At 36.0% G+C, this 24,105-nt stretch overlaps 1 pseudogene; it reads left to right on the forward strand.

The window, feature by feature from the left end:
* The first annotated feature begins 2,939 nt into the window (after window positions 1-2,939).
* Window positions 2,940-15,050, forward strand: LOC110460072 (annotated as a pseudogene).
* Window positions 15,051-24,105: the final 9,055 nt, after the last annotated feature.

Below are 24,105 nucleotides of genomic sequence, written 5' to 3' on the forward strand. Positions count from 1 at the left end.
ATACACATGCCTCTGTACTGTGTATTAGCGTTATGATCTGATGTCTGTCTTCACGATTCCTCCTGTTATTTTGTCGCCTTTGTTCCTGGTTTGGTGTCAGTTTATAATATTTGATTTTGTTCGTTATTATTGAAGTTGAGTTGTAATTGTTTTCATCTGATGTTAAATTTTAATAATAAGATTTTGGTGAAGAAACCTTTGTTAAACATTTAAATGAGAGTTAGGTACATGTATGTACATGTAAACACCATGTAATAAACCATTGACATGCTGGGAACGATCCTTCGAAAGCTTGATATTACATCATGTATGATGTACGCTAAAGGATATAAATGTATTCTTCATATCTTTGACAACTAAAAATCACACTTTCCTAATATATTTGTTAACAATTAATACCAAACACAAAAATACTTTAAAAAAATACCTAAAATACCTAACAAATTGGGATAATGTTTTAGACGACAAAACAGTTTCTAGTACCAAGGATTTCATGGACTGATATCTTCCTGTAAACATCGTTTCTGATAATTTATGATATATATTTGGTCAAATAAGTAATAGCAATATAATCAACATAACACTTGATCTTTACGAATGTGTGTGTGTCAGAAAAGTAATCCAGAGACACATGTTTATCTTTGCTGTCAGTCAACACAGTACAGTTATACGAGGGACTATGGTAGTATTGAAGGCCTATCAGAGCTGTTAGTGCAGACTGGGACACACCACAAGGATTCACATTGTTTTTTATTTAATATATATATATGTATTTATTTGATATGAACAGATATGAACCAAGTCGAATAATAAGCTTTGAAGACTACCTGCAAGTGTTATGGTCATTATCATTATCTCACGATCTGACCTGGAAATATTCTTTGTTGTATGATATGAATGTCATCGTGTTTAAGTGCTCAGATAAAGGAACTCAGACATCTTAAGGATAGATAGCTTTAATATTACAGTTCAGACACTGCCCACTACCCAACTCATTCTATACTTCACCTGTAAGAAGAAATGAGGTTTTACTCTGAAAATCCGATGCTACAACGACTAAGCTGAAAAGAGAGTTCTATACAGTACATACCCTAAATAAGGAAAGAACTGATAGAACTCATTTTATAAAATTAAGAAGGTCGATATTCCGTGCAAGTGTTCATTTTAGTGTACGTTGCTTTCATCTTGAAAAAGACACTTTCATTGAGGTCTAGTTTCCACTATAAGGAGAAACACATTATGTTATATGTTATACTCCAAGCAGTGGACGTTAATGATGACTTTTTTTCTTCATGTACCGCATGACTTTTTGGTCATTCAGACTTCTTTACTTATTTCTTTTTAACTTTGCAGTGCTCATCACTTTTGGTTGTTAATCACATATAACGTTGTCAAAAATAAGCCATACATCTAAATGAGCATAAATACGGTACATGATTGTTATTGGAAATAATCTGTTATATCAAAACTCCCCTTTGATATTTCTTTCTATAACATTTTAAAAGGTATGCCTCTTCAGTATAATCCGTTAAAAATTGCAATTCCTGCATAAATATATATAATTGCCATATATCCTGATTTGTGTATCAGTGAATCTTTATCGTAAAGGTTGCGAGTCAGTCTTTCAAGACATTAAAGGATTACACATGAAATGAATTTTCGCAATATTATTCATACATTATGCTGTATAAACAGTCTGAACTCTCTACATTAGTGGATTAGAAAGGCATTATTGGGGAACGGTGGATATGTATGCATGTATCAGTTTTAATTTGTGCCATGGTTCTATTGAAAAAGAAATAGGACAACTCGTGATGATTGAAATGAAATTTATATATGGGTGTGGATAAAGGTCTGTATCGAAGATCAACTGTTGTCACATTTCATAGTCAACTGAGCAAAATGTAAGAGGTTTAAGGCCACTGCACTGCTACTGGAATAAAGTAAGCGTTAAAATGAGAAGGTTTTTAATAAAAATGACTTGCAAATCAGTTCACGTGAAAAAGGAAAATCACTGACATTAAAGCAATGAAGTGGAAAACCCAACATTATATATTTTCCTGTTGGACATTATTAGTCCGAATTATTCTGACGTTTATCGACTTTTTCATATCGGTCTGTCGTCGATTAACGTCAGAACTCCGGCCCTCTATAATATGCGGGAAATATGCGACCCGCGCCCGGAGCGCACTTCAAACTGATAGTTTAGAAACAAATCGTCACTTTCACACACATGTCGCAAATGGATCGAAAGATCTAATCTTTATGCACTGGGTGGTATCAATAACATGTTTCAAAGATCATTACGAACGTTTTCTATACTAACCCATGTTTTTAATGGAAATTAGGCCATGAGCAATGTCACATGACTTGACGAGATCTAGTGTTACCGAAGGTATTTCCCAACGTTATGACGTAGGCCGGCGAAATTTTAGTCACGTGGCAATGGAAGGCGGGGCTATCAAAAAACTAGAGTAAAACAGAGTAAGTTTGAAAAAATATGTTTTTAGTGATTGTATTGGTTGTTTGAGGCATGTTATGTATGTTCATTTTGTGCATAAAGAATAGATCGTTCGATCCATGTGCGACATGTGTGTGAAAGTGACGATTTGTTTCTAAAATATCAGTTTGAAGTGCGCTCCGGGCGCGGGTCGCATATTTCCCGCATATTATAGAAGGCCGGAGTTCTGACGTTAATCGCCGACAGACCGATATGAAAAAAGTCGATAAAACGTCGGAATAATTCGGACTAGACATTATATACCACTCCGCCGTTTAGATTGTTGAAACAAGTCTCATTTGAGTGATCAACCCTACAAGCTATATCTTTGCAGCCATGTCTTAGAATGTTCAATATTATAAGTTATGTTTGACAATTTTATTCAAGTATTTATAAAAATGGATAATGTTATACAACATGCATATTTTTGTTACAGAAAATGGAGAAACTTGTTGTCACGACCATCATAGTTGGTGTAATTGGCCACGCCTATTTCCGATCTGCGCTTAACAGGGACAGGGAAAATACTGGATTTCCGTCAAAACTCAAAACATCATATGATTACATCATAGGTAAGATGGAAAATAATAATGGTGATAAAAAATAATGGAGCAAACATGTAACAACACGTTACATGTATCAAATGTTATATCTTGAATTGATGTTCTCACTACTTCCAGTAAATAAACACATTGTAAGTGTTTTACAGAACCTCTCTCAATGTCGATCATGTTAACTGCCGTTGAATACTGTCCACAAGGCAAAGACGGTGGAGCTGTTAGTTCACCGTCATTCTGAGCCTGCTCACACCAGAGAAACACAATATTGCAAATTACACAACAATACCGCACATCACATATATGTATGCAAACAAAGATAATAAGTTTAATTCAAACTTTGCATATGTCCAATCACACCAAAAACCTAACATAAAATTCCACAACACAGTCAATATTATTCTGATAAAAATGAAGTGAAACTGAAAATCGACGCAGTCAGCTGTATTCACGTCAGTAACACTTGCTTTTTATAAGTAACTCATTTTCAGTGGGAGCTGGCATGTCGGCCAAGACGGAAATCCAATATCACAAATTACCTAAAGTACTAAAAACCTCAATTTTTCTCATATCCAAAATAACTAAACCTTACATTATTTACCCTTCATAAGTCACTGATTTTCAGTGGGAGCCGGGTCAGCGGGGTCGGTATTAGCGTCTCGTCTGACGGAGGACCCAGATAATGACGTAGTGTTACTGGAGGCTGGTGGTTCTGACAAGTCCAACCCCATGATGAACATACCGGGGGCCGCTATCATGCTGTTGAGGTCAGACGTCAGACGAGGACTGGGAGTTTAATACAGTACCTCAGAAACACGGCTGCCTGGCCGTGAAAGAACAGGTTTGTGATTTTTCAACGCATGGAACTATAATAATAATAACAATATACAACATTCATAAAGCGCCCTAATTGCAATTTTTGAAATTACTCTAAAGCACTTTACAACATATTAATAATAGTATTAGTTATAATTGTTAAACAAAAACAAAGTCTTACAATCACTTTTATACATTAAGCAAGCAGATACCCATCGCGATGTGCACATAAATGAATAAATAAAGGGCGGTATTTATGTTAAGTCTTTGCAAAGAGCCTAAAATGCAGACGTGAAGAGTTGAGTTTTGATGTCCTTCTTGAATTTGGCCAGGTTATTTGACTTTATAATAGCAGATGGTAAGCTGTTCCAAAACGCGGCCAAAACACTCAGAAAGCACCAGTTTCCAAAGGCCACAGTACGAGATTTAGGGACACACAACAATGATGCTGACTCCGACCACAGTGATTGTGACGCCTGATACAGGGTAACAAGCTCCTATAGGTACTGGGGTGCCTTGTAAGTTTACACCAACATTTTGTACCTCAACCTGTATCGTACAGGTAACCAGTGTAATGCAAAAGCACATGTGTGATGTGCTATCTCTTTCGAGTACGAGTAACAAGCAATGCTGCAGTGTTCTGGAACCTCTGCAGTTAGTTTGTCAGATATACCACAGAGAAGGGCGTAACCATAATTCAACCGAGAGGTAACAAGTGAATGCACCAAAATCTTGCATGCATCTGCAGTTATAAACTGCAGGATACAGCCGATGTTCCTGATCTGGTTGTTCAGTTGTGGGACCGCACAACGCACAAAAAATAGCGTGCGCACATCGTGCATAAATCGTGCACACACCGTCCGCACATCGTTCACACATGGTGCGCACAACTGTGCGATTTAACAATCGTTCTCCCCGTTGTGCGTATTTCTCCGCACAAATGTGCGATTTGGTAAAATTGGTTGATCATTATTACGGAATGAAAAAAATCCGGAGCCCTCGTATGGAATAAGGAACATTGTATATATAAATTGTTCATCAAATTAATTAGGATTTTGTTTAATTTTACAATGCATGTTACACAGCATTACAGTGACCGTTAGACTATCAAGAATAGGTTTAGCTTCCAGGTAACAGAACAGGTAAATAACATTTTTTATGATTGACCGGAGTTTTACCTGAATCGTGCCTTACAAAGAGAGTTAATATGTGATACCGTATGACCGTTATGAAAGCACAACTGGACGTTGAGTATTTGTTATTTGCATTCGTTTTGGGCTATAACATCCATTCACCTGGATTTTCACACCTTGGCGAGTTACGTAAGCACCTCGGGTGTGGAAAACGTTGGTCCAAGTACAGATACAAAGCGGCTATGTTTACCTGTATATGTGACAGTGTCAATACGTGTATATGCTTATTCACATGTGTCGATTTAGATAGCTTAAAACACCGAAAACACCATTTCTAAATTAAGAAAATATAGATCGAAGGTTCAGCTGATATATGTAGCTAGAATGTAGAAATATAATTAAAAAACAAGTTTATATGATTAAACACGAGACCGTATGTATTGATAAACCATTTCTCAATTTACGCCAACCACGATTGTCATCGCACATCGTTCGTCCATCGTCCGCACAAATGTGTGCAAGCAATCATCGTCCAGATTTCAATTGTTTGCACATCGTGCATTCATCGTGCACATTCCGCACGCACATCGTGTACCGTTGTACGTTCCCACAGCTGTAACAGAGAACTATCAAAGTATACCCAAAGGTTTTAAACAGCTTGGACACTCTCAATAGTTCTGGCACCGACCTAGAGTTGGAGAGCCATTGTTTGCTGACACTTTGGGGGAAAGACGATGAGTTCCGACTTTTCCTGATTAAGCCTTAGGATGTTGGCGTTCACACGGGTACTGGTTTGCAGTACAGGCAATATCTTCTTGGTCCTAACACTGACCCTTGAAGAACCGCGAAATCTATTACTTTGTCATGTGAGGTGTTAGATCCGATGGCAACACACTGTCGTCGTTCACTCAGATAAGACAGTATCAAGCATAGTGCGGTACAAGTCACTCCATAAGAGTACCCCAGACGTTTATAAAGTATGCCATGATCGATAACGTGAATTTCAGCTGACAAGTCCAGCATGACAAGCACCGCTCTGCACTTGTTATCCAATGCAGAAGCTATGTCATTATGTCCACGTAAGAGGGCTGTCTCAGTAGATTGTCCCATGCGGTAGGCGAACCTGGAGACTGTTTGCATGGAGATGGACTACTTTACGCCGGGACACATCCTTCTCCAACATCTTGGACAGAAAAGACATAATTGATACTGGGCGTTAGTTCTTCAACTCCTCCTTGACTTTTCCAGGCCTCTTCAACAATGGTCTAACATGTGCCTTCACGAAACACAATGCAACCTTTGACTCAGCTCATAATTTGTTCATGATTGAGGTAATCAAAGGACGCAGTGCTTCCAGACATTGCTTGAATAGGTCTGTAGGTAGTGGATCAAGCTCACAGGACTTCGATTGCGAGGCATTGATGATATTGCGCAACTCGTCCTGGGTTGTTGTTGAGATTTTTGTCAATGGTTCTCCATCAAATTTAATGTCAACAGTCATGACAGAGATATCATTGTCAGCAGTAGAGTTCACTTCGGCAATACTTTTCCTAATCGAGCTGATATTTTCAGAAAGTAATCACTGAACTTGTTTGATAAGTCTTTTTGAAAACTACAGCTTGGTATGATACTTTTAACTTTCTTACCCATTAGGTTTTTGGTGAGTCTAAAAAGCTGTCTATAGTCCTTACCACATTCTTCGATTCTTTTCGAATGTTAAGCATTCTTTGACTGAATGAGAAGTGAACAAACAAGCTGACATTGTTCCCTATAAATCTGTTGGTGGACGGTTAATTTGGTTCTTCGCCACTGTCTCTCTGCTTTTCTATGGTTCTGTTTTTCTTCGCGGAGATTTTCATTATACCACGGGACATTCGGTCTCACACCTTAGTCTGTAGAGCTACGTGTTTCTATGTAAGGTCTTTATACCAGATGTGTATTCTTCAACAAGATCACCAACCCCGCCTTCAGTAGATTGAAGGGCGGAAGACGACTGAATTTCATTGTTGAAATCTGGTATTAAAATTTCGCGGAAATTCCGGAAGCTCACTTCTTTCCTTGCACGATATGGCTTACTACAATGCAGTGTTGCGTGGACAGCAAGATGACCACCAGATTGGTGTCCCTTTACATCACTCAGACATGGGTCAATCACTGAAATTGCTCCGTGAATGACTTAGTGACTATCAACAGTCAAAGTTGAGAACAAAAAAATAAATGATACTTATTTTATTTCAAACGTGTGACATGTTATAAGAGCGATACATCAGTTACAAAAAGATGGTAGGTCATGTCCCTCTTGATAACGAATGCTTTATATAGTTCCTTAGCATCCATCTATCCATCAAACCATCCATCTTTAGTCACTTTAACTCTATCCATACCTCCTTATCTTGTATACCATGTGATGTGTCATTCAGAGTTCAATATGCATTTAACAATCTCCATTCTCCATTTCTTGTCAGATAACAGTTTGATATTAACTTGATGTTTTAAGAATAAAAAAAATAACGTTAACATTATAGCTTGCATTTACTCACAGCGTAGCTATTGGCCTCGAGGACGAGTTATATGAGGAAGTAGCGCTCTGAACTGGTTGGTGTATATAAGAGGTAACCGCCATGATTACGACAGCTAGGCTGAGGAAGGCTGTGACAGTTGGAGCTACAAGGACGGACATACAGGGGACATACAGATTGATGAGTTCAAAAATTCAGGTATTAAAAACGATTCTTTTATAACTAATGATACTGATACTCATAATGGTTTCTATGGCAACATGTGACAGTTCTGATAACTGAACATTTACATGTATATCGATAAAAATAAAGTACATAGAGACTTTGATTAAACCTCCATTTTAGTTGTCTTAAATCAAGGTTTTATGTCACGTTTTGACTTTTTAAAATGGTTATATAGTATAGCACTAACAATCGTCCGCACCGTTGTGCGCTTCCCTCCGCACAGATGTGCGATTTGGTACAATTGGTATATCAATTAAGACTATGTTCGATTTTACAAAGCGTATTACACAGTATTGCAGTAGCTGTTAGACTGTCAAGAATTGGTTTGGCTCACAGGTAACAGATCAGACAAATAATATTTTGATTAGTGACTGGAGTTTTCCCTTGCACCCTGTGCCTGACATAGATAGCCGAAATATGATACCGTACAGGTATGCCTGTTATGAAAACACAAATGGATGTTAAGTATTTAAGTTATTTAAGTTAAGTTATTTGCATTCGTTTTGGTCTATAGATCCCGTTCACCTGGATTATCACACCTTGACGAGTTATGTAAGTGCCCTGGGTGGGAAAACCTACGGTCTACGTACCATTACAAAGTGGCTATGTTTACCTGTATATGGGACCGTGTCCAACGGTGTTAAATATTTACATGTGCTGACTTGGGTCGTTTTAAAAAACACCGAAACACCATTTCTAAATTTAAGAAAATATAGAAAGATCAGCTTACATAATGAGCTAGAATATAGAAACATACTTAAAAATTAAGTTTATATGTATAAACACGAAACCGTATGTATTGCCATTTCGCAATTGACACCAACCACGATTGTTATCGCACAACGTTCGTCTATCGTCCGCACAAATGTGAGCAAGCAGTATTCTTCGAAATTGTTATCATTCACGCACCGTGCACACATCGCGCGCACCCAACACATCGTGTAACGTTGTGCGATCCCACAACTGTACCTATCTCTGTATGTTTCTGTCGGTTGGTTTCAAGTTGCGACTTTGAGTTGGTGTGTTGACGCTGTTGTATATAATTACAGTTTATTCTTTTTGCAAAATATCATGGAAAGGGAGGTCCACCACCAGTTACTCGACCAAATATCACACCGATGCAAAAGCTATATCTAGATGCTGCTACTGAGTTGGGTTATAACTTCATCGATTGTAACAGCGAGGACCAAATTGGTGTGTCTGTTAATAGAATGTTGTAAACACTTATTCTTCACTGGATATATATTGTGATTTTAGTGAAATTATTCATGTTAGACCTAAAAAATAATATTGTCTTTTTTAGATATCTCGAGATGTGATGGGACAATTGTACGAAATATTGTACATGATTAAAAAGGAAATTGCATATTGTGCATTTATTGGTTGTCATGAACATTCAACAAATAGGAAATAAATAAGGAACATGGCCGTGGGCTGAGATCAGGTAATATGTTACGGAAACCTCTTCCTTTAGTGTGGCACTTGAAAACCTATTTCATCTATCATCTTGATAACCGATGCATGCTTAGGTTACCATGAAATAATGAAGAGACCTATAACTATATTTTGTGTCGTCCAGGTTTTTGTTGGATGCAGTCCACTATAAAATAAGGGGAGAGATGGAGTTCTTACAGAGCATTTGTCAAACCACATTTGGACCGTTCCAATCTCCACATAATGCCCAACATATTCACCACGAAGGTAAGCAGTCTCTGATACAACAGAGTGTAAGTGTACATATATTTTGATCTTAGCCACATGCAAGGTTGTATTTCTGCTTTTTTGAGGATTTTGCTATATTCCTTACCTACGAGTCAACTATATACGACCCATATTATGTAGTAGCTATTTGATAAAAGTATGATGTAGTATTCTTATCGTTCCCGTACGAGAAAACGTCCAATGGTTATTGACTCTGATAGTAATTATGCGAGGGGGTTTCACGTCCCTGCTAACTACCAAAGACATAATTCTTCACAACCAATTTATATTGTTTTTGTTTATTATATGGATGTTAATGCAATTTAAACTAAAGTGAAGTCCTTAACGTCTACAATGTAACGACTCTTTTTATTGGTTAAAAACCATGCATAATTTGACGATAATGTATGCGCGTGCAGGTATTATTTTCCAGTAAACCTTGCACGTACAACGCTCTTCCGCCTTATTGCAATTGTAATCAAGAGCCGCCGGGCTAATTCTGTAAGTCGATTGAGCGAACACGCTTTTATACTTGTTAAATTAAAGCGTCACATCCAAAGAAAAATCTAATTTTAATAATAAGATTACCTATATCACCTTGCATGATAAAGGCGTATTGAATAGCGAGGTCGAATTTGGCTGCATCCTCGTTATATATTTCACCATAAATGCATCCACATTGTATTTTTTCTTAAATATAAAATATTTGTTGGAAATGTTCTTTCTTAATCATGTCCATGACTCTGACGAAAGTGCAACTATAACCGCTTAAATGGACAAAAGTAAAAAGAAAAAATGAAACTGATACAGCATTTTCAAGAGCACAACAACGGTCGCATATTGAGGTATTTCGATCTATAAAAACTTAAGTAAATGCTTATTATCTCTCCAATAACTTACTTTAGGCTACATTCTTTAGAAACATAACTTATTTCATGTAAAATAGTTTCACTTCCTAACATAAGAATGTGTTTTAGGTGATTATCAAAGACAAGAAGGCTATTGGCATAGAGTGCATCAGGAACGAAAAGAAGATCCGAATGTTAGCCAGGAAGGAAGTGATATTGCCTGCTGGTACCGTTAATTCTCCACAATTATTGATGCTACCGGTGTTGGGCCAGATAAACACCTGAATAAATTAGGGGTATGCACTATTTCATACAATATACTATTATTATGAAACTCTGTTGTTGCATTTCCGAAAAAGGAAGATGTAAAATGTCAGTATCCCATACACCCATAAATGATCGACTCTTTTTATCCTACCTCATAACCACAATTTTGGTAAACATGATAGACAACGGAAATGCTACACACACAAAAATCGACCTTCATATCACACAAAAGAATAGAATATTTCCATGCGGGATACATGTAATATATTTTAAAGTGATAAAACTGATATCCTTCAAACTCTAACGGATCAACCTTGATATCTATCAAAATGTGAAAATATAGTTTTTGTTATTTACTGTTCAGAAGGATACTTTCTTTGTACTGCATCCAAAGCCCCACTTAACTTACGATGAAGCGACAGAGCAAATTAATGGTTGTTTTGGAACATTTTGGAACATGTTTTGTTGTCAAAAGTGACGTCATAAGACAATGGCACAAAATATTACGCAATGAATTCTCCGACGTTTTTGTGTTGATCTATTTTCGTCGTTGCTGTTTTTGAAAAATGAATAAACGGAACACTCATTGATTTTCTGGGTGAATACTAAACAATGGTCAATTATTCCAAAATTTGAAAAATTCCACTTGAAGGTTACATGATCAGTTAAAAGAGTTGTCTTTCTATTATATTTGAAGTGTGGTGTATAGCAACTAGGGTAAAAGATTTGTCTTTCTATTATATTTGAAGTATGGTATATAGCAACTAGGGTAAAAGATTTGTTTATCTTTTTGTCGTTCTGAGTTGACTTGCCAATGTCTATCCATTGTTATTGCTTTTTATATGCTGACTTAGATGTTGTGTTATTTTTATAATGTCATACATGGTATATATTGCCAGATTCCTGTGCTTGCTGATCTTCCCGTTGGAGATAATCTGCAGGACCACATCACGATACCTTTGGTATACGGGATAAACACAACAGGGTCCATAACTTGAGAAACTGACTTCAATGTGGACAGGGATACAGCACGAGGTCTTTCGTAGAGGTTTGTTATTATTGTGTAAAAATGACATAAAACAAAGTGACGTATCAGTCTAGGGTTTCATAACCATATATACAAAAGGCAAACAAATCAGCCCTATCTATTTACATTCCAGTTGTTTATCTTCATACGTATGGAGGGAGGGGACATGGAATTAAAAGTATTGCTGCTTTAAAAGTAAAAAATGCAGACGAAAACAGGTTAGGTTTTACATTCTAATTGAATTTTGATTCCCAATATATAATACACCTATAATGTACCTTGGTAACTAGTATAAAATACATGGTTTGCAAAGTGATAAAACATTGCCTCCCAATAAATTGTACATTGGTTGCTAATATCTATTTATTGGGTTGCCAGTTGATATTAATTTGAGTTTTAGTATTTGATACTTTGGTTGGCAATTTATAACAAATACCTCCCCAATATGTAATACATGTACATCGGCTACCAGTATATGATGTATTGGTTACCAGTTAATAATACATCGGTTCCGGTATATAATCATTTGTTCCAAGATTATGACCTATAGGTTACACGTTTATAATAATATGGTTACGAATTTATAAGCGAGAACAGAACAGATTTTAGTAACCTGTCGGTGAATAAAAAATGCAATTATAACAAAAACGTAAAAAGACGACTCATTTCTGTACTGAATTTGTTTATAGAATCATATAAATATTCAATCAATTATGTCTTTAAAAATATATTGAAACATTTTCTCTTTGTTTTAAAATGTGTTTGTAATATCGTATTAAATTCATCACAAGTATCTTTTGTTTCAAAAGGTCTCTTGTCCGCCACATCTATGGAGTCCATTGGGGTTTTGTACAGAGATTTCGGTAAGAAGAAAGATTCTGGCGACACTTCTGATATTCAGTTGCACATGTTTAGTGCACATGGTATGACCCCATCAATGAGAGACTCCCCATCGATTTTAAGGAAGAAGTAAGTCTTCAAATTATTTCAAATATCAGATCGTATTACGTTTCAGTTAAACAATGATAATTGTATTGATGAAGCCAAAATGGTTTGCTATCATGGTTTTTCCCAGATAAATAGTGGTAAACTCTGCTGGTAGATTTTATAATCCCCGTCGTTCGCACTGGACTTAATTGCCACAATAACCTCTCTGAGTAGTGGCACGTGTTTCTCATCAATAATTTGAAATTAACAAGAACTACTCTAGTTGTTGAAATTAATCTAATCAAGGGCTATTACCCTCCTCGAATATTTTTTTCAACGTTAGTTTAGATAAATATGGACTTCACCATTTTTGGCGATATATATTCCTTCAATGTTCAGTATATCCGATTATTTACATACACTAGCTAGTTAGCTATCGTTAATGACCAGGGAAAGTTATAAATATGGAAGTGCTACAGTGGTGAACTCCTTCTTTGTTAAATGTTATATTACTACTAGGATAGATCTCGCGTTTCCCTTGTGTTTCAATAGGTCACCAAATACAACTACATCATCTACAAGATCATATAGATATTAATACTAAAAGTCTTTTGAACTGAAATATAACACAAATAAAGAGTTTCATCATAGGGATAATACATATCCGTGTTCCAGCTAAAGGGGCACAACTCTACTGCTATGATTATATACTTGTATTCGGCTATGCTTTTGTATATTGATGAGCATTTGCTCATTGCAGGTGAAAGATTAACTTTTCACTGCGGCAGATGATATCGAAACGATAACATTTCACCCAGTGATTCTCCACCCTAAGAGTAGGGGAACTATCCGACTGAGGAGCACGGATCCGTTCGACTGTCCTGATATTGACCCTCACTACCTTGAGGACGAGGACGCATGCAGGCGGCAATTCAATGTATGTTGTGCACAAGAACTTAAATGTTATAGACATTTCCTTTTTTTATTCATTCACATGCTAATAAGTGTAATACCTTATATAAGTGAAAGTACGAAGTGTGATTCATTCCCAAACATTAGTACAGCTACTTATAATAGATATTTATAACAAACCAATCAGTTTTCGTTCGTTTTTCACAGCAATAAGATTTGAGGAAAAGATGGTTGGCACCGATACATTGAAAGCCATTGGTATGGACGTCAACTATCCATCCCCGTATCATAAAATGTGTTCCAAACATCAGTTCCGGTCGGACAAGTTCTGGGAATGTTATGTGAGACATTTCACTCTGACGGTGTACCATCTTACATCTACGTCCAGAATGGGAGGCAAAGACGACCCGTCGGCCGTAGTGGACCCTCAGCTGAGGTACGAAAATATTCATAAAACAAATTGTAACATGTGAAAATTAAATTTTCGATTTCTTTTTAATAAATCGCAATTTGTTTAACTATTTGAACAAGCCATCTTGTTTTAACCTGAAGACGAATGAAGTCTCAGATAAACGTTATATTCTTTTAGTTGAAATATCAATGTAACAGTAGTTAAGTCATCAAAGAGTCCGCTCAGTGAGTTTGTAGGCCGTTTGTAGCGAAACCGTAATGATAAGCTAAGGGTGTATACTTATTTTGTTTTACATGAGATAAAGATATAATTGAACGTTACGAAATGGATAACAATAACAATACCAAAAGAGTACCAAAATAAGTAAAAAGGAAATTTGCCGATGCAAAAGGATCGTTTTGAAAATTCATTGAAAGAAAAATATTCTTTTAAATAGCTATTGATTTTTTTTCATATTTAAGGGTTAAAGAGATATCCGGTCTACGTGTTGTCGACGCTTCTGTGATGAGAAATGTGCCCGGAGGAAATACAAACGCTCTGTCGATCATGATAGGAGAGAAAGCCGCTGATCTGATTCGGAAAAGCTGAATGAATATTATACAGTGTGGGGAATCACGTGACCTGTAATGATTCAGTTCAAGGAAAAGAAACCTCGAGGCACATTTTTAAGAGAAACGAACAAAGGCCATTCTTTTATATAATGATACATAACCTATTCCATTACGAAAAATGATCTGGGTTTGAATAGGGCTTGTTGTATTATCCAGAATCGCATGGATTTCACAAACCTTCGTGCAAAACTTTTAGCCTGTGTCCCAACTACATTATTTTTCGAAATTGAATATTAAATTAAAGAAATTAATTCGTCAGTTTATCTTTAAAAAATACTTCGAGGTGCAGTTTTTATCTGCGATTTGTCCGTGGACTTGATCATTACAGCTCACGTGATCCCCATATTATTTATATGAAGCATGCCTTAAAAACATTCCATACGAAATAAGGGATAACGGCTCAAAATTTAGGAGTTGCCACATACTCGGAACTATAAGCGCGATTTGATGAAAAAATAAACTAGATGGGAGACAATGTACACGTTTTCACAATGACAATATGATGTGACATTTACAATAAGGATGAAACATTTTAAAGTTTGACAAAGGTGTAGATCACCTAAATGATAGACATTTATGTACGTGTTGTCTAAGGTGTGTGGATCGCCTAAATGATTGACAATTGTGTACATGTTATCTAAGGTGTGTGGATCACCTTAATGATAAACATTTTTGTATGTGTTGTCTAAGGCGTGTATATCACCTAAATGATAGACATTTGTGTATGTTTTATCTAAGGTGTGTGGATCAGCTAAATGAAAGACAATTGTGTACGTGTTATCTAAGGTGTGTGGATCACCTTAATGATAGACATATGTGTACGTGTTATCTAAGGTGTGTGGATCAGCTAAATGAAAGACATTTGTGTATGTGTTATCTAAGGTGTGCGGATCACCTTAATGATAGACATTTGTGTATGTTTATCTAAGGTGTGTGGATCACCTCAATGACAGACATTTCTGTATGTTTTATCTAATGTGTGTGGATCACCTCAATGATAGACATTTCTGTATGTGTTATCTAAGGTGTGTGGATCACCTTAATGATTGACATTTGTGTACGTGTTAGCTAAGGTGTGTGGATCACCTTAATGATAAACATTTGTGTATGTGTTGTCTAAGGCGTGTGGATCACCTAAATTATAGACATTTGTGTACGTGTTATCTAAGGTGTGTGGATCACCTTAATGATTGACATTTGTGTACGTGTTAGCTAAGGTGTGTGGATCACCTAAATGATAGACATTTCTGTATGTTTTATCTAAGGTGTGTGGATCACCTTAATGATTGACATTTGTGTACGTGTTATCTAAGGTGTGTGGATCACCTTAATGATAGACATTTGTGTATGTTTTATCTAATGTGTGTGGATCACCTAAATGATAGACATTTCTGTATGTTTTATCTAAGGTGTGTCGATCACCTCAATGATAGACATTTCTGTATGTTTTATCTTATGTGTGTGGATAACCTCAATGATAGACATTTCTGTATGTGTTATCTAAGGTGTGTGGATCACCTTAATGATTGACATTTGTGTACGTGTTAGCTAAGGTGTGTGGATCACCTAAATGATAGACATTTCTGTATGTTTTATCTAAGGTGTGTGGATCACCTTAATGATTGACATTTGTGTACGTGTTATCTAAGGTGTGTGGATCACCTTAATGATAGACATTTGTGTATGTTTTATCTAAGGTCTGTGGATCACCTTAATGATAAACATTTCTGTATGTTTTATCTAAGGTGTGTGGATCACCTAAATGATAGACATTTGTGTATGTGTTGTGTAAAGTGTTTGGATCACCTAAATGATAGTCATTGCTGTATTTTTTTTTATCTAAGGTGTGTGGATCATCTAGATGATAGACATTTGTGTGCGTGTTGTCTAAGAGCAACATTAACTGTTTAATGAGGAGAATATGGACACTTGGTAGTTTGCATAACTATGTTTACATGTGAGTGATTAAAAGGTGTATTTATTATTACAGGTGTCAAATATATATGTATGTCGTTGCTTTGTTGGTTTTTATAAGCCATTATGTGCGATTGTGCATACGACGGACATAACCAATTTTGCCAGTAGGAACGCATTGAGGAACAGCGTAGCCGCGTTACTCTGTTGTGTTGTGTTGTTTATTTCAGCTTTTCGAAAAGGAAATTTGTAAGGCTGACTCTCTGTTGAAAGACATCGTTTTTGAAATTATTGTTATAATTGTTTTGACAATTGTTGATACAAAAGCTAGATTACACAAAAATCACCCAAATGGTGCTGGTGGACAGCACATACTAAAGGTCCAATTCTAAGCTGGTATAGTTCCAGACAGTAAAGTCATGTGATAATTGATATCAAAACATTTAAGTGTAATCTAGAAAAAGCGTCGATCTTTAATGAATCTCTGAATCATCTACAAAATACTTGTATTCATATTGATATCGAGTCTTTCACATCCATAAAGAAATGTATGAGTACTTAATGGAATAGTCTCATTAAGAGTAGAAATGGAGTTCAGGAGAATTTGCCTTTGATAAGTATACAGAAAATAATGGAGGAAGAAGTGATCACAATCCTCAATAGTAAAATTACATAAGCAGGCAGGGGTATTATTTAGGTGACATTCAATCAGATCTGAATTCAGATTACTGGCACAGTTTCTAGTTGACATAAGGTTATATTTAACTTTCGATCGCCATAGTATTTGAAAATATTAGTACATTGAAAATCTATATCATCTGAGTGTAAAACAATCTCTTTTTAAAGCTCTGAGGGATGTCATTGAGGTATAAATGTAAGTTGGATCATTCTGTTCCGACATTAGTTACGGGAAAAAATGAGCATTATATAACGGAGTTCTCTGTATTGGGATATACAAAATTCTATTGTGGAGAAGCTGATGATTGTCAGATTTGTTGCTTATGTTCGGTTGAATTACATCAAATACATGAGAGGGGCATTTCTTATTATATATTTCATAACAATTAATATTTTGATGCAAATGTCAACAACAATAGATCGGACTTCTAGACACTTACCTTGTGTAGACCACATGTGCAGGAGGTCCTACATAACAACGATTAAACTTCGACTCTAGGTCTACAATGGTCCCTAAAACGTCTGTAGTTAATTAATAAAACGCATCATATTTATTTTCACGATCACATTGACACGTTATGTGAGGAACCTTGATGATTGGAAACAAGAAGGTCACCGTGTATGAGTAAATACCGCGCTCGTGACCTACTTTCATGACAACATGGTAGCAACACGGACCATACCCCAAATCGTAACAAACTAATTTAGTTTAAAGTTCACTCGGCTTATTGTCTCACATGCTGCTTGCTCCTAGGGGCCCAAGCAACAGACTATCCGACTCTCATCTCACAACACATCTCAGCAAACGACATACATTTGAATTTAAATTTCACTTGGAACAGTTTTCGAAGAGATCCGAAACATTCTTACAGACATTGTGATTCGCGAATATAAACCCTTTGCGATGAAATTCTGGAAACAAAATCACTAAATTTTTAAACTCTCGATATCAAACAACTATACAATAGAACTTTTCCAGTACCTTTATCAATATTTCTTTTTTTTTCTCCATCAGAGATTACTAAAACACGTACAAAAGTTCTGCTTACCTACAACGACCGCGTAATAATGGCTTAATTTCAACCCGCAGCGTGTGGTAACCCATGAGGAGAGTAATGAATATCAATGAGCTGCGAAAAAGATTGACAGCTACTTTTTACAATGGTACAAACATGTTCATCGGGACTCTGAATCAAAAAATAGTTCTTTAAGAGATGTAATATCAATGTAGCAAATAATCTGCTTTATATACTGACTATGACAATATCTTATTTTCGGAACCAACCAGCCTGGCGTAATATATACACTGTGTGGTATATTCTTCAAACAAGACGGGTGGGTGAAGTATAAAGATTTGGTAACCACTGAGGTGAGGTACAATTGATATGGGTCATACAGGACAGGTAGCTAGGTTAGGTTTAAAGATTGGGTAATCACTGAGGTGAGGTACATGTAGTATAGGTCATACCGGACAGGTAAGTTAGGTATAAAGATTGGGTAACCACTGAGGTGAAGTACATTTGATATAGGTCATAGTGGACAGGTAGGTTAGGTATACAGATTTGGGAGCCACTGAGGTGAAGTACATTTGATATAGGTCATACTGGACAGGTAGGTTAGGTATACAGATTTGGTAGCCACTGAGGTGAAGTACATTTGATATAGGTCAGACCGGACAGGTAGGTTAGGTATACAGATATGTAACCACTGAGGTGAGGTACATGTGATATAGGTCATACTTGCAAGATAGGTTAGGTATAGAGATTGGGTAACTACTGAGGTGAGGTACATGTGATATAGGTCATACTGGACAGGTAGGTAAGTTATCAAGACTGGGTAACCACTGAGGTGTTTTACTGGCTGTTACAATTAAAAGAAAAAAGAAGTTTTGTTTGTATGTTGACACAATGTCGGTATACAACCTTATAAAGACAGGTACCTTTTTTTCGAGATAGTCTTTGTTCTTGTTTCTCAAAATCCTGCGGCGTTTATTAGTTTGGAGCAATGGTGGTGGTGCAGACTAACAAAGAAATCATAATTGCAAAGTAAAGATTCCATATATAATACTACTAGAACAGGCTTGATACATACAACTTAATAAGGGTTTACAGTTAACTTCCAACGGATGCAGGTTGCCCCTCCATATACATATGAGCTTATTTTTAATAAACTACTGATAAATATCATACATGTACATCGAAATGATCAAACAAATTTGAATTTTATCAAATAGATAAAACATGCACTATACCTCTTTTCTTTTGCATGGTCCATCAGTTTGTGATTGGCACATTTCACATATGAATTCATCCTTTGACGTGTATTTAGGAACTGCATACTGGTACTTCAAGCTAAGGCATTCGTTGTGAAACCAAAATCCACATTTGTCACAGGCAACCTATCATGATTGTACAAATTTGTTTTTAAATTGTACAAATACTTTGAAAATCCTGCAGATATTAATTGATTAAAACTGTAGCCTATGTATAAAATTAATTTATATCTTTACACTGAATATCCCATACCAAGATGTTAGGGTGTCATGAATAACTGTATATGTAAACAGTTAATTGTATATGGTAATGTTTACTTATGTAGTTTTTTAAATTTATTTAAATAAGACTTAAGATCACATATGGAGGAAAGGGGATACATTTTATAACGTTTTCACATGCATGAGATAATCTGCATGCTACTGGTTATGTATCTTCATGTACTAGTACCCTTAATTCTATTTAGTGTATACTCTGGTAAATTGTTATTATATGATAAATACAAAAAAGGTAACTTACATCTTGAACAAAAACAAAGAAACCAAACATAAAACGTCCGCAAAATCAAGTGATTGCACGTTTGTTAGCCTCTACGTCAGGGAAACTTATGTTTACACGTTTGAATAGGCGTTTTAATACTTGTTGGGCTTACATACTTTCTGTTGATTTAATGATAGCAAGTTGATGTTTAATCCGAATGTTTGTGTTTGTTTATAAATTTTCACAGCTGCTTTGTATTCATTGTCGCTGTTTAAATGTTGGCAGCTCGCCTTATCTCGAGAAGACCTCCCTATCTTTGAGACATACATATCACCTTATACATGTATGTTTCCCATTACGACTCTGCTAACGATCCGAATCACATTGATTGATCTGATGTTAAAAATGGCTGGCTAGCTTTCTGGAACTTTGCAAACATCATCAGTGTGTTTGGAGTTATATTTTTTCCCATATCCCTACTCATAGCGGGCCAATTTCCGACACCCTCCATAAATGTCAACCCCAAACACTGATCCCCTCCCCATGTGTTGATAATGGCGATGGTATATCAACTGTATTGTTGTTGGAAGGAACGTCAGACATTAACAATCTGCTTGTCTTAGCATTTAAACATTGTAGATGAGTGACCCAATTTACTGAGCTCGACAATGAAAGGAAGGTCATTCAGTAGGCCAAGATGTAATTGTACTAAAAGTGTGGACCACTGTCAGGCTCTGATTAAATGTAGTTCTTTGTTTTTGGACAAGGGTGCACGATTTTGCGTAACTTTACTTGCAACATTAATTAATGACGACCACTCAAGAGAAAGATTATAAAAGTTCCTGTTCCGAGTATCAGACTTGTATCAGTATTGTGACAAACCTATATTAATTCGTCTACATGGTATGTAGAATGTCAATCAAGTAGTTATTTCTTTTTTTTTTCTTTTCATCTTTTTAGGCTGGGAATCAGTAGTGCAAAATATTCCTCAAGCACATATAATTCAAACCGTCCTCAATATACTGATATCAGCGTTTTACTCATTGCACACACACATGTATATCTGCTTTGCCTTCTTTATCAATTCATACCATTTTATTTTTTTCAAAGCAATGGATTGGTTTTCGCGTTGATTCGGGAGTAGCCTTATATTGTCCTGTCCTTTTATACTTCTTCAATCAAGAACACGTTAATAATATTTACATGGATATATCAACTCTCGACCAAATCGCTGTCAAATCGTACGATTCATAGGGAGCGTATTTTTCAAGTTTGTAAAGATTTAGAAATACTGCATCGGCAGCTATGACAGCTTACATATAAAGCCAAATGATTTTATATTACTAGAACAAGTTTTTTTAAAACTGTTGACACATCATTTGTTTTATAAAAAAGCTATACTCCTTGTTTATATTTGTTGTTTTTATGAAAAGAAATGAATATTGCAATGATTGTATTGAAAATAAATGTGAATGTATTGAAAAGATTATGAAGGAACGCGAAAAATAAAAAAAATATTGTAAAAAAACTATCCACATTGAATTTTCTGTATCTTTTTATGCACTCATAATTGTGTCTCATGTTATAAAGTGATCTGGGAATTGGTCTTACTACCTGTCATTTAAGCAATCGGGTGATCGAGAATATGACATCAATTTAAATGTTGAAATTTTATAAATTCTTAATGTTATCAATCACGTCAAAATACCTTAATGGTTTCGTTTTCGTGTTTGTCAATAGTAATATCGTCTGGAAGAAGTGAAAGATAAATGTTACTTCTATGAACACTGTATATTGCAAGCTGTATGTATCTGATGCATTTCCAGGGATATAATGATCATTTAATTTCTTGATCAGATTGTTACAGCCCAAGACCTATCAAATGCAGTTACTATTTACAGATTATAAACATTACTTTGATTTCTATTTTGCAATCGTATTAATCATTTTGTTTCAGGATCAAGATGGGATCAAGATCACTCTGAACAGTATACACTATCAAAAGCATTTATAAGAAAGACAACTATAAACTGTATTTACTTTCTGCTTCTAAATCGTATTTACCTGTGTCTGGACTCTTTACATTGCTGCTTGAATGCATTTGACCTGTTGCTATCAATAAATTATTAATTTCATTTTCTGAATAACATATGATTTCCTGATCAGGATGTCCACGCTCGGGACCGTGTTTATTGTTAAATGTATATATATAGTATTTCGTAGTTCATTTTACCTAATTTTTCTTTTAAAAATCATAATGACACATCTTTTAATCGTGTTCATCCCTAACTTAACTTATATGACGAAAAAACCCGGGATATATTTAACATTTTGGTTTTTCTGATCAGGATGTCCACGCTCGGGACCGTGTATGTTACATGTATAAGCTGTATATATTTAGTAATTCGTCGGTTTTTTGCCTATTTTTGCATTTAAACGTCATGATGACCTCTCTTTTAACAGTATGCATTGCTATCTTTACTTATGTGAAGACTTACAACGGATATATTTAACATTTGATTTCCTGATCAGGATGTGTATTTTATTAGATGTATATATTTAGTATTTCGTCGTTCAATTTACCTATTTTTCATTTAAAAATTTCTATGACACATCGTTTGACCGTATTCGTTGCTAACTTTACTCAGGAGAAGATTCACAACGGATATATTTTACATTTTATTTCCTGATCCTATATATTTAGTAATTCGTCGGTTTTTTGCTTATTTTTGCATTTAAACGTCATTATGACTTCTCTTTTGACCGTATGCAGTACTATCTTTACTAATGTGAAGACTTACAACGGATATATTTAACATTTGATTTCCTGATCAGGATGTCCCCGCACATGACCGTGTATGTTACAAGATGTAAATATTAAGTATTTCCTCGGTCACGTAACCTATTTACACTTAAAAATTATTATGACACATCGCTTGACAGATTCATTGCTGCTGACTTTACTGATGAGAAGATTCACAACGGATATATTTAACATTTGATTTCCAGATAAGGATGTCCCCACTCAGGACCGTGTATGTTATTAGATGGATATTTTTAGTATTTCGTTGTTCATTTTACATAGATCTACATGATCAAAGGGAGGTAACTGTTATATTCCCAACACCGCTTTTTGAGTTCTGCTACACTTTTTGTATTAAAAACAACGATCATAATCCCTTTGTCTTGATAATTTGATGCTAATACTTTCCCATGCTAAACATTAGTCACATATTGATGCAAATCATTGCAGATTTTTGCTAAAACAAGTGTATGAAAACGCCACAATATGCAACGGTCCTGGTCAGCGACGGTCCCAGTCAGCCCCGGCTCCAGGGCAGCTCAGCTGTTTGACACTGTTGCTCTCGCACGGAGCGAGGGTCTAAGGTACGTTTCCTTCCTCACTTGCAAAGAGTGCTGTAGGCGGTGCTTAACTTATGGGGGCGTGTCTTTTATTCTCATCTTGCGAGATACCACATCCCGCGGGTTGACATTTAGCATTTACGATTTAGGTGTCATAAATACATACGCCACATACTCTAAGGCGATACACACAGGTGAAGCCGTATTTACAGTGTACAGTTAGGATTAGCCATGGTATCACAGTGAGGACAAACACCACGATGCTATTGACTTCCTGTTACATTTGCCTTACATCAAAAATATGTCGATCGAGGACAATTTCAAAATGGGGAAAACCTTCACTGTTACTTATTGTAACGGATGCGTGCCTACAGTTCGTTACCAAGTTCTTTCTTGGACCCAGTAATTGTTGTAACAAACAAGTGCCGACAATATATACAAAATATTTCTGACTCAAATAACTATTACCTAATCTACACCCGGTAGATATTTTACATTAATATACCTCTAACACTAATATAGTCAAAAAGCCAACTAAAACAACTGTATCACAATATATCCGTCACCCTGTATCAACAGTAAATAGCCCCTTACTGCGACACCCGTGACTGTGTACACCCTTTACCGCGACACACCTTGACCACGTCACCCTTTACCGCGACTGCCGTTTGACCAAGTCACCCTATAGCTAGCCACTATAAAACCTATGCCTTGGTAAACCCTGTGTCTTGGTACCTGACACCCTGTATCAACAGTACGTCGCCCTGTACTGTGATACCCTGTGACTATGCACACTATACTGTAACACAATTTATTTTGACCATGTACTATAAAGGAATACAGTGGAACCCTAGCTTATGCAGCTAGGCCCAAACTTATACAGCTTGGTCACTGATTACCTTTTTAGAGTTGTTCCTTCTTCTTCGACCGCCAGAGCAAGAG

Source organism: Mizuhopecten yessoensis, unplaced genomic scaffold (assembly GCF_002113885.1).
Source record: "Mizuhopecten yessoensis strain PY_sf001 unplaced genomic scaffold, ASM211388v2 scaffold10315, whole genome shotgun sequence".
NCBI lineage: Eukaryota > Metazoa > Mollusca > Bivalvia > Pectinida > Pectinidae > Mizuhopecten > Mizuhopecten yessoensis.